The 15,759-nt window shown below is 45.7% G+C and overlaps 1 protein-coding gene across 1 annotated transcript in view; it reads left to right on the top strand.

The window, feature by feature from the left end:
• The first annotated feature begins 1,186 nt into the window (after positions 1–1,186).
• CAB39 (calcium binding protein 39) overlaps positions 1,187–15,759 on the top strand; it is a 72,121-nt gene continuing 57,548 nt past the window's right edge. The window contains exon 1 of the mRNA XM_028509622.2: positions 1,187–1,311. The gene's annotated coding sequence lies outside the window, so the exon portion shown is untranslated. The remainder of the gene's footprint in view (positions 1,312–15,759) is intronic.

Raw genomic sequence — 15,759 nt, 5'->3', positions numbered from 1 at the left:
TCAGGGCCTTGGTCCCTGCTGTTCCCTCTGCCTTTCCATGCACACAGGTCACAGCATGCTCTTTCTTCATGCAGCTGCTACCTGCACGGGAGAGCTATAAATAACAATACCCTGCCCTCTCTCCCTTCCTTGGCCTGTGAGGTTTTTCTCCATAGCACTGAAAACCATCCAGTGTCGCATATGTGCTGGTTTATTTGTTTATGGTTTGTCTCAGGAGCAGGGACGGTTTTGTTTCCAGCCCCACCTCCCAGAACAGTGACCACGCCCTGTAGATGCTCAAAAATCCCTGTCCAATTACAAATAAAAAGACAAAGCAACAGAAAGAAACAAAAATATACGTGTAGGCATTTTTATGTTCCAGATTCTGCAGTCTGGGCTTTGCGATGCATTTCCTCCGTCATCCTCATTGGCCTGTGGTCCTGTATTCGTGTGTGTGCACAGGAACCCAGGCATCGGGGCAGGAAAGAGCCCGTGGAGGCGAAATGGTGGAGCTGGGGTTTACACCCAGGCTCCTGAATCCTGTCGGCCTGGATCATGCCATCCCTGTCACTCCACGGCGCTCTCTCTGAAGATGCTAAAATGGGGGTGATCTGCTCCTCCCAAGGATGACAGATTCAATCTCCATGAAGTCGGCTTTTAGTCTTAGCAGGCACACGTCTTTGTTAAGAGCTGAGGAAGTGGTCCTGGAAAGTGAGCGTGAGATTCCTTCAGGAAGCGTGCTTGACAGAAGAGAAGGGGCTGAGCACCAATATTTAAGTGGCGGATGAAAGAAGAGGAACTCTCTTCTCAGCTTCTGCTTTTCCTGCTTCCCCTCTGTCTTCAGCCTCGGCGGGGGGGAACTCCGGCGCCGAGTCCTCCCGGCCGCCAGGGGGAGCCCGAGGCCGAAGGGGGCGTTGCGGCGCCGCCCGACGTCCCTCCCTCGGCGTCTGCGCAGTGCGCACGTCAAAGCCGGGCTCGGGCCGGGAGCGGGGAGCGGCGCGGCCTGGGAGAGACTGAACCTCCGGGAGCCGGGTGAAGGCGAAGGCAAAGGCGGTGCCGGGGCCCGCAGCAGCAGCAGCCGCAGCCGCAGCCCGGACGATCGAGCGCAGCAGTGCGGCGGCCGCCGCGGGAGCCCCTGGGCCGTCGTCAGCCCGCGCAGCCGCCGCCGGGGTAGCTCGCCGCCGGGAGCAGGAGCAGGCAGAAGACAACGGAGGGGCCGAGCGCCCGAGCCGCGCCGCGGGGACCGAGCGAGCAGCCCGAGGCGGCGGAGGCGGCCGAGGACGGGGACGGCGACGACTCGGAGGCGGAGAGGAAGCCGCCCGGCCCAGCCCCGTGAGTGACTGCCCTGCCCTGCTCGCGGCGCGGACGCCGGCCCGGCTTCCGCCTGCCCTGCCCCGGCCAGTCACCGGCCCCGGGGCTGCCTCCATTTTCTCGGGCGGCCGCGGCCCCCTCGCGGAGCCTTCCCTTCTGGCCCTCGCCGGCGCCGCGCCCAGGGGCCTGCCACGGGGTCTGGGAGCCCCGGGCTCGCTTGCCACCCTTCCGCGGTCCCCTGGCCGGGCCGGCGGCGTTGGGGCGTCCCCGGCCGCAGTCCGGAGGGCAGGGAAGTGCGGCCCGGGCCAACTGTCATTCCCACCAAACACGGGCCCTCTGTAAACTTTCTGTGATCCGGGCGGGGGCAGGCAGGCGGCATCTCCGCGACGCCCCCGTCGGGAGAATGCCTAACTGATTTCTGGTTAGGAATTGCGCGGCCGGAGCGTTCGCGGCTGCCGTGGAACCAGCTTGAGCGCTGACTGCGTGCAGGCGCCCCGGGGCGTCCGCACCGGAGGGATTCAAAGGTGAACCCCGGCCCGCGGTCTCCTCCCGCGAGGAGCTTGCGCTCTGGCGTGGGTGATAAGACCAGTACACAGATAACACGATACCAGGAAGGAGGAGATAAAAAGTCCTGTGAAAGAGCTGCAAGGTGCTAGGAAGGAACCCAGGGAAGACCGGACCGATCGATGACTTCCGCCTAGCCGAAAATCTGGAAGGCTTTCTGGGCGAGGCGGTGCCTAGGGGGTCTGGAAGGCCTGAAAGGATTTGGGAGTGGAGGCTTGCAGAGGAGACAGTATCTGGAGGGACAGCAAGACTAGAGGACAAAGGTAAAAAGGCATAGTCTAGAAATAGTGGATAATTCATTTTGTTGCTCAGGACCACGGTGGGAAGTGGGAGTGGGATAAGGAGGTATTTGGGGGCCAGATACCTCTAAAGGAAACTTAGAGCTTATTGCCCAGTGACTCATGAGCCCGGAAATGTAAGCTGGGGTTAGATATTAAAGGCGCTCTTGTGAAAGGAAGGCGAGGAGGCCCAGGAAAGAGTTAACATTCTGTACCTCAAATATAATGCAGTTTGAGATTGATTTTGACAGCTTCCCAGATATTCAAATGAAAAGGTCCAGGCTAAGCAAAGAGTCTCTTGCAGAAAGCTTCATTAGATGCCAGGCTCTTACGAGGCAGTGGAAATGATGTGTTTAAAATAAGTTCATCTCCGTAAGGCATTTCTGTTGGTGCAGTTCACTAAAGTGCATCAAAACTTGCACTGTGTATTAGGTGTGCGCACTTTGGAATTACTGAGCTGAATTTAACTTCTTTGAGATGACATTTGTGTAAAGCAATCTTAAATTGATGATTTTTTTAAATCAAATTACCACTTACATTCTGGGATAGAAAGTTAGACACAGAACTTTTTTATGTAAAGGTAAAAATTTTTTTAGGTATGAAAATCTTTATAGGAGAGCCAGAAGCAGTCGTCATGAGCTTTATTTTGTATATTTTTAAAAATTACCAGCAAGTAATTAGCTATATTTGAAGTCTAGAATCTGTGGAAGCAGCTTAGACTCTGTGTTAGTTTTGAAAGCACTTATTTGTTTGCTCATATGACAAGTGCATGCCAACTTTTTTCACTTTAAAAAAGTTGTAAGATGCAGGATGTACTGGAAATTTTTTAAAAATTATTTTCTGTAATCTTACCTTTAGATTTGGTTGCTGTTAACCTTTTAGTGCACACCCTTTTTGGTCTTTTTTGTTTGTTTATTTTTTCTTTACATAATGAAATAAACCACATATATGTAACATTTTTATGAAGCTTTTTTTGTCATTAAATATCTTCATATAAAAATAGTTTTACCCAAGTAAAGGAAGTGTTCTTAAACATATTTTTTTCCTGACAAGGTTGCATATACTTATGTCATATAAAATGCAACCGTCATGTGTTTTATTTAATAACTGCTACTATGGACAAAATTTTTTTTTAAAGATTTCTTGTTTGAAGTATATTTACTGACCTCTCTGCAATTTAGATCCTCCTGTTTGTTGAATAAATTTTACTTGTATTGCATCTTGTCATCAGGTATGGAAGACATCACACATCTCTGCAACATGAGAGAGTGCACATCTTTAAAGGCATTATTAAAAGATTATTTTCGTAGCTGGTGTATCTCCTATAGAGTGTAATGCAGCTCCCATTTCTGCCCCCCGCCCCCTATACAAATAGGATTTATACTGGGGCCATCCATGTAGGCTAACTACTTTGGATCATGACATTACGAAGACTCAGGCTAGATGCATTTCGTTTCCTATTGGCATTTCTTTAGGAAATACAGAATTTGTCCTGGAAAGATTTGCCGATATAACAAAAGGGACTTGTTTTATTTCAGGGCAGTTCACTTTAGTTCATTAACACTTAGACTGCAGATTCTTGTTTAAACCAGTTTTCCCCTTTGTGCTTTACATTCTAAAATGTATTAATGAGGCCTCTGTTTCTGTTTGTCCTGGCGTATAGAGTGAGATGCTCAGCTAGATCACGTGAATTTCCATAAAGTCGATATAAAAGAATAGCTGAGAAAGTTCAGTTTAAGTTTGGGGTTTGGTTTTATAATTTGGCTATATTTGAATCTGTATTTGTACATTGCAAGTGTATATGCCACAAGGCATCCTTTATTACTTTGAATATTTACTAAAATTTTTTCTCTTGATCATCTTTGATAGGTTCTGTTAATTACTGCCGTACTTTTCCAAGAGCCTTTTTTTCCAGGAGGGGGTTAATCACTGATCATTTAGTTTCACCATCTGCCATAAAAATAGACACAAATGCAAATTGTCCCCACAGTAGGAAAAAATAAAATTCAGTACAGGGTAGAATTTCATTTCAGGTAATGTATTCTGGTTACATTTCTGGTGGTGTTTCTGTTTCAAAAATCTATTTTCTTTTTTTCCATGGCTCCTTGTAATTAGGAATTTGATTTTGTGAGTGGTGTCTAGTGTCGTAGAAATAAGAGCGTGATAGGTGGACTAGTATGAGTATGGATAATGGCAAAATGTTGGTAAAACTTTGGTACATGATAAGATTGTGGGAAAGACGATCAAATCTCTGAGCCTCTGACTTAGATTGCTTGTGAGTTTTTTGCTGTGTAATTGTTCACGTGTAAAGCTCTTGTGTTTGTGTGAATGCGTATGAAGCCAAGGAGCCTGAAAATTGCATGACAATTTAGTCATCAGTCTACGTTTTGGGTGTTACTGGAGAGAAGGCTGGTATTGGATCCTTGTCTAATTAAAGAAGGAATTGAGTTATATGAGAGTTCTTTCTCTGAGTGTCTCACCACTCTAATGACCATCCAGCTGGACCGTAATCATTGCCTTTATCAGTCCACAGTCTGGGGGCGGGGCACATATCTCTACCACCAGCGTTTGTGAAGTAGGCTGGTCTGAGAGTAAATGCGGAATGCTCTGCTTCTGTTTCTCAGGCCTTCCAAGAGTATGAGAAGAGCCATTGGAGGACTGAGACCCAGGCGATAGACTGATGGTGTTGAAATTAAGACTGACAGCTTGTTGCTCTCAGCGTTTTGTTTTAGGGTGTGCAACTGTGTGCATCGTCCTCCAGTGTGCCATTTCTGCGTCCCTGAGCTTCCTGGCCCCACTGTGCTTTTAACTTTCTTTTGCTAGAGATAGAAGAGGAGTGATGAAGGCAGAATTGTGGTTTGCTGGCAACTGTGATGTTAAGCTGGCAGAGGAAGAAGGAATGGCATGCAGAGAATTGCAAGAGGTCAGTCAGGTGTGAAGTGGCCCCAGAGGAGGGAGGTAGCTCCTTCCCTGGCCATTTGTGTTGGCAGTGTCTAGCACACACCTGTTTGCATAATCCTTAATACATTGTGTCCAACTTGAAATTTTGGTACTCTGAGCACAGTCTTTAGTTGCTGGTTTGTTTTCGGTTGTTTGATGTATATGTGCATTTTCATATGCATAGTTACAAAGACAAGAAAATCTAGTTACCCAATGTTTAGTGACAGTCTGAGGTTATGATAATTATTCCTTGGGAGCATTATCCAGCAGGTAACTTGTTGATGACCAAGCAAATAGAATGTTATATAGTGTCGTAACCTCGCAACACTTTCTTTTGATAAAATGTTTGTCAGAGAAACAACATATACATTTTGTAGCTTGATCTAAAAAAAAAATAATTAATTCATGAACTTGTGCCCCAGGTATGGACCAGCTCTGGCCAGCACCACGGACATGAACTAAGGACTGTACGTCTGCCTTGCCCCATACTAATATGAGAGCAACACCACCAATCAGTGTCCCCTTGCCCATTGCCAAGGGTTTGCAGCTTGATCTTGATTAGAGTGGCTACTGTATAACTTTGTCTGATGAGCTGTAGCTTGCTGGTTTACGGGGTGCTGGTAACATGTTAGTCAGTCGCTGTTCTCTCCCTCCACCTGGGAGTACGTATCAGCTGCATTTAGTCACAAGGAAGGACTGGCATGAACAGAGTTTTGTGTACATGTCTATAGTTAAGGTGCATTCTGGGAGTTACAGAATTCTGAGAATCAGTGGTTAAAAGCACGGGTGCAGCCAGACCCCCGGGATTGTTGAGCCCTCAACCCTGCTTTGAGCTCTGGAACTTCAGGCAAGTTCCCTCACTTCTCTCTGGCGTAGATTCCTTGGGTAGGAGTAGACCATATCTGCAAAGCTGGTAGGGGGTTTAAATGACTTACTGCATCTAAAGTAACGTGTTTACTTTACAACGTGTTACTTTACCTGCTTACACCAGGGCCAGGCACGTACCAAGTGCAGGACACAGTAAGTTCTGTGACGGTGCTGGTGCTGGGCTGTTCAGGTGGACGAAACCTGAGGACGTTAGGAGCCCTCTAGTCAGAATGGTTCTTTCTGCAGCTGGGAACACGGAGGCCTAGGGTAACTCGAGCAGTGTGTGGCTCTGAGCTGTAACTCACCGGTGGAGCTTTCTGTGGAGCAGGATCACTTGCTTAGGCTTGTGCAGCTTATTAGCCACGGGACTGATCTCGGCAGAGCCTGGTTCCCCTTCTTTATCCAGTTGTCTGGAAAGAAATTGTTCTGTACTTTACGTAGTAATGTCTTTGAACCTTTTCACTAGTATTTACAAAGATTATATTCACATACTAAATGCTTTGTCACACAGTTCTTATTTTAAGATGTTGACATACTAATGTCTATAATTATGGTATAGGGTGTAGCTGGCAAGTGTTTTGGGGGTGGTCGTATGAAGTAAAAGTTGAAATAGACAAAAATCAAGGGAGATGGACAAAAACAGATTGAGGGAGAAAAATCACCATTTCAGTACCGTTGCACGTAGGGCAAACCTCTGAGGTCGGTAGTATTGTCTCCAGGCATCATTACAAACGGGATGCCAAAGTGGGGCTTGCCCAGGGTGCGCGGACATGGCACGGCCGAGCTGGGGTGTGAGCCCAGGTCTGCCTCACCACCACACAGTGTTTCTTCCCTGGGATGGGGGTGACTCTCTCGTGAAATAGTTTTGTTTTCCTTCGTAGGTGCTTGGTCTCTTGCTGATCATTTTTCACTTAGTACTTTAGAATGGAAGTTTGTCGATAGAGCCTAATGAGGGTTTTAATGGGTTTCTAGACAGTAACCACAATTCATAACACAGAATAAGGTGGTTTATTCTGAATGCTCTAGTTGTATAGTCATAATTTGGTCAGTGATTTATAGTTTGAGTTAGGCCAGCAGGTAGTGTTTATTCTCCATGTGTGTCTTGTAGAGAAGATGGGAGGCCTGGCATTGCAGTGGGGAATGCAGAAGCCTGGGACTTGGAGGATCTGGCCTGGGTCCTGAGTGGATGACTAATCATGTCACTCCGGGCAAGTCACTCCGCCTTCTGGGCGTCCGTCATCCCAGTATTGTACTAGAAGGACCAGACGGAAAACCCTTCAGGTCTCTTGCTCTGATTTTCAGTGATCCTGTGTGCAAGCTCTCTGACTTGCCTTTTCTACCTGTGCGGGGCAGCTCTCCGTCCTCACTGTGGTCTCGGAGCCGGTTTCTGTAGGAGGCTTTCCCAGGAGTGACGGAGCTGTAACATTGTTTCCCTCCGGCTGGTCCCGTGCCTGGTGGTGTGTGTCACTGCGGGTGGCTCTCTGTGCAGGTAGTGCAGCGTGGAAATGTGTATCTTTACATTTTTTATTTTTGCAGTTGTGAATAAGTGGTTAAACGCTAAATGTTATATAGTTGTAAAGTACAAGCTTTTAGTAAGTCAAGTTAATGATTAACAAAATCCTCAAGCCACAATTCAAGTTTTACTGTCAACTTTTTAGCACTATATGCTATGAAGTTCTGTAAGCTCTTTGTTTTGGGGAAAGGAAAAGCATTAACTAGGAGAGTGGGAATGGGAAAGAAAGGACCAAAAAGGTAGAATCAGCTTTGAGGATGTGAAGAACACTCACGAGATAGTAGTCTTTGGCTGTTGTTGGTACCAAGCCTCTGCGAACACAAATGTGGTTGCCGGCCTTGATCATGGGGTCGTTTCCAGCCCAGGGTTCTGTCACTGACAGGAGACGACAGTGACGTTCCCCGCTGCAGAGCATTCATAACTCCTTGAACATCTATTATGAATTAATTTGTTCCACAGGCAGTTTTTATTGCCCATTATGCTGGTTCCTGCTTTATGTGCTGGTCCCAAAGTGTTCCTAGTCTAGGTAAACAACTGTTCCCGTCTTCGATGGCCTGTTATCAGCCAGTTCATTTACTTCTGAATTCTCCAGCAGGGAGACAGAAACCAGTAGGATCTTTGCAGACTTTTTGGCTCTTTACTTACAGCCCTCTTATTCTCCGTGCGGCCTTCCTTCCTCTATGTAAGCTTCCTCTCAGTAGATTTTCTCTGAATGTAAACTTTGTATGATAAATTGTAATGCATTTTAATTGCAGGGCTTTTTTTTTTTACTCTTTTTCTTATCTTTCGTTCTCTTCCCCAATTCATGTTTTTAGAATATCAATATAATACATTGTTTCTGTACATATTTATTAAATGATACAACTTTGTAATATTCTGATAAAACTGTTCAGCAGAGATGAACTACTTAGGCAAATTACAATTTTCTGTGAATTTTATTTATCTCTGCTGTATTTGGGCTTACTTGCTATGTAATAGCTGAAGCTTATTAAGACCCTTTTCCCATTAAGTTTACATAAAACAGTATTTCCCAAATTGTGTTTGCAGAGCACTGGTCTTAGGAGAGATAAGTAGCTGTTGGTGGGAGAGAATGAAATTTTGTTTGGGAAAACACTGAGTTAAAAACAGTTAATCAAATTTTAATTTTGATGGTAGTTATGTGATTGTTTTTCTGTGGAGCTTGTCAGGGGTTTTTTTGTTTGTTTTGTTTTGTTTTGTTTTTTAAAGCAAGTCTGCTACTTTATTTTTTCAGTCCTCCCCTGAGGATAGGCTTAGAGAGAGGGGAAGGGCGGGGGAGAGAAACATTGATGTGAGAAAGAAGCCACAATTGGTTGCCTCTTGTCCTGACCAGGGACCACACCCACAACCTAGGCATGTGCCTGATCAGGAATTGAACTCACAACCTTTCAGTTTACAGGACACAGCACTCCAACCAACTGAGCCACACTGGCCAGGGCAGGGTTTTTAGTAATGTGCAGTGTGACTGTCCAGGAAGGAAATACAATGTATAGTGTTTCCCAATTTGCCAAATTTATTTCATCAGGAAAACACCTCCCTCCTCTAGAAAATACCCACAAACATCTTGAAGGAAGGTTCTACTAGAACATGATTTGGGAAACTTTCTTATTTACATACTTATTAGTATGGAATTCGAAGCATTTATTTTTTTGATTAGAGTGATTACATATCTCAGGTTTGGACTCCAGCTAAGGTTAGAATAATTTATTTTTATTTATTTTCACTAAGTAAAAGAATGAGCACCTTAGGTGAGTAGCTTTTCAGTCCCCCTTTTTTTTCTTAACTTCATCCCACAGGGAGAAACTACGTTTTCAATCAGTGACCCAGCACATACGTTAAGACACTGTCAAAACCAAAGTTTCATGAAACGATATGAAGGCCTTTATAGTGAGTGAGAAAACTACAGCTCAGCCTAGAGATGAGGGGAGGGGCTCTAGTCTTAGAATTCTTGGGTTTAGTTTCTGGTTGTGTTTTCCTGGCCTGTTTTAAAAGCCCGTTTTGCCTCCAGAATAGAAAGAACCTACACATAAAGTCGTTGTGAAGATTCAGTAAGAAATGCTTTGCACAGTGTGTCTGATATGCTCTAAGTGCCCAGTACATTGTAGCTTTTGTGATACCTGAAGCTCGAAAGCTTGTTCTGCGGCACCATACACACACTCAGCGAGCCTGGACTCTGCCCCGTAGCTGGATGTGTCATTTGCTGTGACACCGGCCTTCTGCAGCAGCAGGTTTGAGAACAGCCAGGAGTGCCTGCTTAACGTTGATTTGCCTCAGAGGTGCTGAACTTTATGCTGTATTATTTTATATAATTTAAACTATTTTTTAAGATCATCTTCCTTTATAGCATACAATTAAATACAAGTATGTACATAACTATACCAGTGATTAACTTAGCATTCTTATAGTTTTAATTCATTAAAAGAACAAGGTAAAAGTTGCTGTTTTATGTTTTATACTCGTTTCTGCAGTTATTTATTTCCCTCGTTTTATATTCCTATTGGGGCTTTAATTTTGTAGAAAAGGGACAGTTAGAGGAGGTTAACATGGTGGGGGCCAAATCCAGTCTGTGGACTGTTCTCTGTTGTCCTGAACATAGCTGGCTACCTCGTACATGTATGTCACCGACTGAGGCGTTTCGTGTTGTCGGGCCCTGATTAAATGTTTCTCTGCTTGTTTCTTCTGTTGCCCATTAGTCCTCCGTGTGTCCTGACATTGCCGAAATGAGAGCTTCCGGTCAGCATCATTGAGGTGTGCCAGTTCAGTATGAAAGTAGCACAAAGATTCTCTACTTGCGTAAGCAAAAGGAAGGAAGTAAAAAGAATGCACACAGGGTAGGACAGAAGTAGGTTTCAGTTGTGAGTATGTGAAACACAGAGCTTATTCCTGTCTTATTATTTCTTTGTTACTGTGTGTATTATTATTAGCCTACTTTTGCTGACCCCTGTCGTTGCTAACTAACATAGTACTTATATATTATCTGCTGGTATAAAATTTAAGATCTCCCTCTATGTTTACCTCATTTAATCCTATAGTAACCCTATTTGCACCCCTATATATTCAAGTGAGTAAACAGAGAAAAAGAAGCTAAGTAATCTGTCTGAAGACATACACCAGGGGTGTCAAACTCATTTTCACTGGGGGCCACACCAGCCTCACGGTTGCCTTCAAAGGGCCGAATGTAATGTTAGGACTGTATAAATGTAACTACTCCTGAACAGTTAAGTGAGAGCCTGGCGCTGCCACTGGATAGAAATAAGGTGCCAGACTGGATAAAACAAGGTGGAGGGCCGGATTTGGCCCGCGGGCCTTGTGTTCGCCACCTGTGCCTTACACCTAGAAAAAGGCCGAGGTTTAAAACCCCAGTCCCAGAGTGTACACTTGTAACCCACCACACTCTGTTGCCTCCACCACATGGCAAAGGAATATAGAATCATCCTGGAACATAGGAAATTTCTGCTGCAGCCACAGAGGAGGTCGAGTCTTCTGGTAAGGACATAATGGTGTCCTAGGACGCAGAGGACTTGCATGTTACTGAGTGGAGCCGTGAAGACAGGAAGCTGTGCAGGAAGGTTAGAGAAGCTAATGTACTGTTTTTCAAAAAAAAGGTGAAATCTACAAATCATAGGCACTGGACTTGATATTGACCACTGTTCAGATTCCAGAAGGGAGCCAGCCTAGCCCTTGGAGCCCTTCAGCCCTTCGCAGTGTTGACTTCTGCAAGCTGCTATCTGAAAAAAATGTTAAATTGTATCATTTAAGTTGATTGTTATCAGGACTTAAAAGTCATTTTAATGTTTTTACAAGGTAATCTTCCTTGCATGCATTGTATTAGCTTACAGCTATGTAAGAGGCGGGGGCGCACGCACGTCCCCGTGCCTTGCCTTCTCAGGCAAGAAGGAACTGGAGCTGGTAACATCTTCCTGTGTGTGCACACAGCAGAGTCAGTACTTCCCGTCCTGCATTGTTAAAAACCATGTGCTCCTGTTCTTTAAGACTGGTTATGACCCATTTGTTTACTCAAGAACTAGTCTTGCTCTTGTTCTAAAGACTAGGTGGTGAGTGATTGGAAGCTAAGTTGATGGGAAGAGGGGTAGACGGTAGGAGAGTGCATTCCTTCCTCACAGAGCTTAAGAAACTTATGGCGGAGGGAGGAAGGAACATCTAGGTTGTTTTCATATCTGGCTGTTGTAAATAATGTGGCAGTGAACATAGGTGTGCAGTGATCTTTCTGAACTAGTGTTTTTGTATTCTTTGGACAAGTACTCAGAAACAGAGTAGCTGGGTCATAACTTTCGAGGAATGTCTACACCGCTTGCCGTAGTGCCTGCGTTAATTTACTTTCCCACCAACGTTATTCAAGGGTTTCTTTTTTCTCTGCAGCCTTTCCAGGATGTGTTTTTCTTTTTGGTGATAGCCATTCCCATGGTTTTCATTGGCATGTCCCTAATATTTAGTGGTGTTGCACATCGTTTCGTGTGCCTCTTTACCATCTGTGTGCCTTCTTTGGAAGGAGGAAGGATTATTTAGCCAAAGATGTTTAGACAATTGGTTGTTCTTCGGGAAAATCAATTTTGATAATTAAGCTACCCTTTATGAAAATAAATCTGGGGCAAGAATGAAATAAGAAAAAAAACAAAGTAAAAAGAAGAACACTTACGAATATTTCTCGGACCTTAGGATGAAAAAGCAAGTGGCTGAAAGAAAAAGAGCTAAGATAAATGTGTGGAAAGATTTTGCATGACGCTAGATGAAAGGTCAGTGTTCACCTTAGAATACAAACAACTCACACAAACTGATAACTGCCATTTATTAGTCAGCTTTTCTTATATTTTAAATGCCACCATGGGCATTTGTTCATGTTAAAATTTTAACAGTATTCCTGTCATTTTATAAATAATTGAGACCCAGAAGGTAAACGTTTTGCCCCAGGGTTTTGGCACTCATCTCCACTGAAACGCAGAACTGGGATTCAAGCTGGGGTCTGATGGGAGCTTCTGCTCTTCACCCCAAAAGCACGCTGTCTTTCAAACAAAGTGAAGGATAAAACACTGGGTCAGGCAGATCTGGCCAAATAAAAGAAATGCGAATAAACAATGGGTGGAGGCTGTTAAATATTTTTTAAGTGCTAATGCCTAGGCTAGTAGGGATGCTTTGAGACGTGAGGTAAGGCAGTTTCATCTACTGCCCAGTGGGCCTTTCTGGGAACTTTTTTGGTCCAGTGTACATCAAGAGTCTTAAGATGCTCATTTCATGTAAGGCAAGGAAAAATAAAATAACGTCTATTTATTTTTCATGCTTTGTGAGTGATGTCCAGTGTCTCTAAAAAGTAACTCTAGCTGTGCTATTGATTATGGTGGTGACTGCACAACTGGAACATGCTAAAAGCTATTGAAGGGTATGCTTTAAATAGGTGAATTAAATGTATGTAAATTATATGTAAATAAAGCTGTTACTTTAAAATAGCTAGCTGTATTAGCTGTTGGGAGGAGGAAGAAGAATATTTGCTTCTTGAGTCATTGAATTGTTAAAGATATTCAAGGAAGTTAGATTTTTCTGATCAGCGCTGCGCTGCTTTCCCGCCATGCGCCCCACTTGACGCAGCGTCGTGAACCTACAGAAGGCGGGGTCAGTGCGGAGGACGCCCCGGTGTCCCGAGAGCTGCTGGCCCAGCGAAGCCCTCTCGCCGCAGGGTGCTTGGCGGGTCCCAGTTTCCGGTTTATCAGAGTCAGTGATAAGGCCGTGTGCTGGAGTTCCAGGAGCCACCCAGCACCTCACCCTCGCTTGAGGCTCAAATGCGCTCCCTTGCTGTCGGTTTTCTTTAGTGTCCCAGCTTGTGAACAGTGTATGAAGATTGCCCTTGCTTTCCAGGGCTGTCCATGAAAGTGCACTTCTGTAATTTTCAAATAAATACAAGCATGCGTAAGCCAAGGTTCGGCGGTGGGGGGTGGGGCAGGGAGCGCTCACATGGAGATCCTGGGCTGTTGGGGCAATTAGATCAGCCTGTTCCGATCCCTTCCGTGGTGAGCCGGATGCGATGAATCATGCTTATATCTAAGTATGTGCTTGCAGGTGAAGTGGCAACGCCTTACCTCTGACCTGGAGCAAAGTAGTTGGTGACCTAGGAAGCTGGAGAGCTACAATTATTCCATGACGTGGGCATACTCCTTCATAACCCTAGTGAATTATAGATGTTTACTGATTTGAAATACGAAATATTACCCAGAAGACTCAGTTTTCATTATCACTAACAAATATTTATATGCAGGTGACCCTGCTGGGCTCTGCTCTAGGTGGAGTGTGCTTTGCCCTTGCTGGAAAAGGGAAACAAAGGAGCTTCCATACACAGAGAAGTTGGCTGGTTGTAGGGGAGGCAGGGTAGCCACGGTTTAGTGCGAGTGACCAAATGCCCTGGTTTGCCAGGCAGACTCTGGGTTTATGCCCCTGGTGCCCACATGACTACTCATCATGTTCCTCTTCATTCCCAGATTGTTCTGGTTGGGTGGCAAATTATATTCACTAACATTTAGCAATTGCAAAACGGTTTCTTGATATTCCCTCCTCTCATTTTTTGATGCTTAGGGTACAAGGTGGTGTGGCAGATTTAGGTATCTCTCCCGCAAGTTGCTTGATTTTTGAGGCACTAATCGTTGCAGCCAAGTAGCTAGCTTGTCTTTCTTTGGAACCAAAAGGGTTTTCAGTAGGTTGCTTCGATGTTTCTCTCTGAGAACTGTGATGTCCTAACTCTGAAATGCTCTGCTTTGCCTCAAGTCAGACAAGGGGAGATTCTGAATGTAAACACCTCGTTTCCACCCGAAGTCCCTCTGCCTCCACTCTCAGGTAGCTTCCCAGGAGCCACTGAGGGAAGAAGGGGAGGGAGTTCTAGTTCCCAGATGGGTGTTACGGGACACCGTGTAACTCTGCGAAGGGACTGTTGGGGAGACGGTCTACATGCCTATATTTACACACTTTCATATTTATGTTATCTTTGATTCTTTGTACTTAATTTTCCTATTTCTTCCAAGTTGTAGAGCAGCTGTATCCAAGAGAAAAATCAGGAGTTTCACAAGACCATCTTGAGAGTTCAGTTTAGGATGTCTGGGGGGAAAAACTGCATTTAATTTTTATTTGTTTGTATGGTCTTGAACTTTATTCTCAATTGGTGAGAATAAACATACATATCTGTTTTCATAGTTTGGGGTTTTTTTTCTGTCTCTCCCTAGGTCCTACAGGGACACATTGCGCACGTCCGACCCCCCACCGTAGTAGGTGTGCAGAGTAGGCGGGAGAGTGGTGGGGGGAGCCACGCCCGGGCTCCGCTGGGCCAGCTCCGGGCTCTAAAAGGTCCCGAGGACTGGGCCTGCCCTTTCGCAGCTGCCTTTCTGGGGCCTAGGCAGGGGGTGGCCCCTGTGTTACTTAGAACTCTCTTGTTTCTGTCAACAAGGCAGGGATTTAGTGAAAGTTTACCTCAGGGAAAAAGTAAAACACTCAAGGTGTGGAAAAAGGCAGAAACACACCTGGGTGTCACCACAGATGGAACCAGAAACACAAACTCCTTTATGACTAGCCAGTTGCTGCTGTGCCTGCCTGCCTACCGCATCCTCCTGCGCAGGCCAGCTTTGGCCGGCTCGGTAGGCTCGAAGGCGTCTCATAAGCATTCTTTCATGGACCTTCAGCCCCTCGGTGAGGGAGGCCTGCCTGCCTGCCCCTCCCTGCCACTTTGCTGGGCCCAGCAGGGGTGTGTATGGTTCTAACAGGACTGCGGCCCCTCCCTTTGGAGCTGCGGTCATGGCAGGTGTTGGGGTGGGGCAGTCTGCAGAACGTGGTGGTTCTGGAAGCAATATAAAGTGACCCCATGACCTTCCCACCTATGAGGTTTGTTGGGGTTCTCGTCCTCCTACCTGATTTGCTTAGGTGCCCATGATGTGCGTCTGATGAGCTTCTTGGTTATTTGTCTGCTCTGAGGCCACATACTTCCTCTTCTTATTCGGTCCTTTAGCTGTCACTTTAGCCTTAAAAACAAGCCCCACTCTAGCTTCTCTGGCCACAGATGTCCTCCAGGCCCTTAGGTTCCATAAAGGACTAGGGCACAGGACCCCAGGGGAATTCCACCCCTAACTGAAAAGCCAGCACACTTAGGTTTACTCCGCAATCCCAGAAACCCAGAGGGAGGGATGGCAACGTTTGCTGCCCGAGGATGGGGCCTTGCTCTGCTTTGCTGATCTGCTGTCAGTCCAAACTGCCAGTGCCTGCTGAGCGGGCCGCATTCTGGCGGAGCTCCTCTCTCCCCGT

This window comes from Phyllostomus discolor, chromosome 4, assembly GCF_004126475.2.
Source record: "Phyllostomus discolor isolate MPI-MPIP mPhyDis1 chromosome 4, mPhyDis1.pri.v3, whole genome shotgun sequence".
NCBI classification, from domain to species: domain Eukaryota; kingdom Metazoa; phylum Chordata; class Mammalia; order Chiroptera; family Phyllostomidae; genus Phyllostomus; species Phyllostomus discolor.
The sequence above is the reverse complement of the archived record's forward strand: the minus strand, read 5'-3'. Positions and strand labels throughout refer to the sequence as shown.